Here is a 3,756-nt window from a genome sequence, read left to right on the forward strand (position 1 = left end):
GAAGAAGACTTCTAAAGAAGTCTTATTTAGAAGTCTTCTTCGTCGAACAGATCTGAAAAATAAAATGTAGTTCGCGATTTCATACCTTGAACTCGTGAGATGACTTGTGTGGTTTCTCCAATTACCCAGAACTTCACCACAACAGCTAGCTACCTACTCGTTAATCACCAAGAATCGTGAGCTTATGAACCTTACATAATTTGTAATCAAAATCTTCGGTATTTTTTTATGAATTTTGAGAGAAAGTGTAAGATATGTGGTTTGTGTGGATATGAAACTTTAGGGAATTAACACTCTCAATTTGGTAGTTCATTGTGGTTGAGGTATTGATGTCAATGGAAAAGTTATAAATATTTGGTGAAGATAAGGACGGTAAGGTAAAAACCTAATTTTTGAATTATTTTTTTTAAATAATGGTTTTTTCGTGAATAACTAGAACTTCTAAAATGACTAAGACAAAACAAAGTTTCAAAAAAAACATATGTTATTTTTGTGTTTGACTTGAAATTTTGAATCATTTTTGAAAGAACCCATTTATTTATTAATACTAATTAACTAGGTTAAGACCCGCGCCTTGCACGGGACGAACATTATACATACAATTTTTATGTATTATATGTTCTTTTACATATTTATAAAATATATATTGAATAATTAAAAAGTCAGTAACTATTAAATATATCATAAAATTGATGTTAACATATATATAGTATGTATTCATATATATTAAATGATCTTCTCTACTTATATGGTTTTTTTATCATTTGTATATTTTTATAACAAAAACTTCAAATAACTGATAACAAAATTTTCATTGTGTGATTAATAGTTTTAGTAATTTTAAAAAAATTCAAAGCTAAGTTTAAAATTTAAATATTAAGTTGTCAATATTTGTTCGATAACTTTTACCAAAATATTTGTTCGAAGCAAATTTCGAAATTAAAATATTTATATATTTTATATGGTATATGGTATATAGTTTAATTTTAATATATATATATATATATACCTTTTACACTTAATATTTATTAAATGAGACTTCTTACTTATATGATTTTGTAATCATTTATATTTTATCATAACAAAAAAAACTTTAAACCATGGATCGCAAAAAATTGAATATGAGGCTTTTAACAATTTTAGTAATTTATATTCGTTTAAAAAAAAATCAAAATATAACATATACAAAAAAATCTAAATTTTTATTATATGGTTAATGTAGTTGTTTAATTTATTTTATTAATTTAAAGTAAACAATTATGATAGAGAATACACTAATTTTATCATATTTTTTATTATTCAAAATCATTAATTTTCATATATACTTTAACCACATTAGGAAATTCCGTAATTTTTATTTAAGGAAAAAATGAAAACATTAATAACGAATTTATGCTTAGTTTAATAAAAAACTTATTATGTATTTAGATGGACCAACATAATTTTTTAAGGATTTTAAGACTCATTGTGATGATGACACATGACTAACTCAAATGTTGTAATGCTTCTCTTTTAATCTATAGTGGATATAGCAGCAATGGCATGCCATTGTAAATAACTCAAAAACCAATGACAGAATCATAGTAGGGATTCTACTTTAATAGTATAGATAAATCGTTAATAATTTTTAAAATATAAAAGAATGACAATGTACATACGCTAAATATTAAAGAATAAAATGTTGACAAAAAAATATATTTGAAGAATAAAAAGAATTTCACTAAAGCCTTGAGTGGATTCGCCCTATCGGGTCTTGTAGTTGAGGCAGCATCGTGTTCAGGGCCGGCTGAATGGTGTTATGGGCTCTGGGTAGAGATGTCAAACAGGTTTACCCATCCCGTCCCGTCTCGTACCGCGGCGGGTTAGTCATCGAGCGGGTCACAGCGGGCCTGTCCCGCGCGGGCTGCGGTCCTCAGAATTCTGGCCCAAACCCGTACCGCAGAACATATAGGCCTTCGCGGACCGTCCCGCGGGATGCTTCCTTATCAAACCGCCTACTACAACTTTCTTCATGAATGTTCAAGTGAAAGAGTTGTGTAAGAGAGTTGAAGATAGCTCATTAAGCTTCATTAAAACCTTATCAAAATCAATGCCATAAAGCTCTGTTTGTGCTTGCGTTCTTGAGTTAAAAGCCTTTTTTGTTATCAACATAAGATTTTATTAAGTTTGAATCTGATTGTGTTGTTGTCTTTGTAATAACTTGGCTCAAGTGTTGTATGTTGATAAACAATGGATTTGACCCATTTTTATCCATAGTTTATAGGTGCTTTTACTAATAACTATATTATTATAGAGTCTATTTATTATATTTATAAGATCAGGAATCTTTTGGAGATAAGTGATGATTTTGGAGCATTTAAGAGATATTTGGAGCAAGCACCCGAGATGACCATCGAGATCGACTATCGGTCGATATTGGAGAGCTAGAATCGATCGATACACAAGACATGGTATCAATCGACAGCGAAGCGTGCAGAAAGCCCGTAATGGATTTGACCCATTTTTATCCATAGTTTATAGGTGCTTTTACTAATAACTATATTATTATAGAGTCTATTTATTATATTTATAAGATCAGGAATCTTTTGGAGATAAGTGATGATTTTGGAGCATTTAAGAGATATTTGGAGCAAGCACCCGAGATGACCATCGAGATCGACTATCGGTCGATATTGGAGAGCTAGAATCGATCGATACACAAGACATGGTATCAATCGACAGCGAAGCGTGCAGAAAGCCCGTTTGGTCACAGCCAACTTGAAGCCCAAGATTTCACTATTTTACAAGATTGCCCCTGACGAGTTTTTAACTTAATTATATAAGCTTCGCCGCCATGTTAGAGGCAGTGTGATTTCTTTGTGTTTCATTGTTTTATTGATAGATAGGAGAGAAGATCCAAAGTTATAATTTGTGATTGGAACTCCATTGATATCTATTTTATCTATTCTATGAATTTTTTATACTTAACCATTGTTATGAATTGCTTAGCCATGTCTGAGTAGTTCCTTTGTTAGATTTTAGGGTTTAAATAGGTTAGGAGGAATTAGCCTCAACTATAGATTTCTAAGTTGTGATAATCATCTTTAGGATTGTTCATTAATGCCCGTTTCTAGATCACTACAAGAAAACATCGGTATTCTGACGGACATTCCGACGGAAAATGAAATCCTCGAAATATCGCGAGGAAATTCCGAGGAAACACAAAATTTGGTTTCCTCGGAATTTCCTCGGAATATACCGACGGAATTCCGAGGAAATATTAATCCGTCGGAATATTCTTATGGAATACCGAGGAAAAATGTATTCCTCGGAAATTATAGCCGTTAGAGAGCCGTTGGGGGATTTTAAAAATTCCGAGGAAATTCCGACGAACTAGCCGTTGGCGTCGGAATTCCGTCGGAATTTCCTCGGGCTGACGGTAGGATTTCAACTATAAATACATGCACCCCTCTTTCTCTTCATTCACTCCATATCTTCATCCTCCCTCTTACTCTCCTTATACACGAATTTGATTCATAAAAAACATGTCTTCTTCAAATTATTTTCGTTCTTGGATCGATCGACCTCATTTGGATCCGAACACGAGATTGCTTACAGAAGAATACCGACGAGGTATAACCGAATTCATGGGGTTAGTTCACCGACAACCGGAAGCAAAAACAGGTATGTCAAGATGTCCTTGCTCTAATTGTAAAAATAGAAAGGTTATTGAAGAGTGGGATGTTTGGACTCATCTATATTTGAGTGGGTTTACAC

The sequence above is a fragment of the Brassica oleracea genome, chromosome C4, assembly GCF_000695525.1.
Source record: "Brassica oleracea var. oleracea cultivar TO1000 chromosome C4, BOL, whole genome shotgun sequence".
In the NCBI taxonomy this organism is placed as follows: Eukaryota; Viridiplantae; Streptophyta; class Magnoliopsida; order Brassicales; family Brassicaceae; genus Brassica; species Brassica oleracea.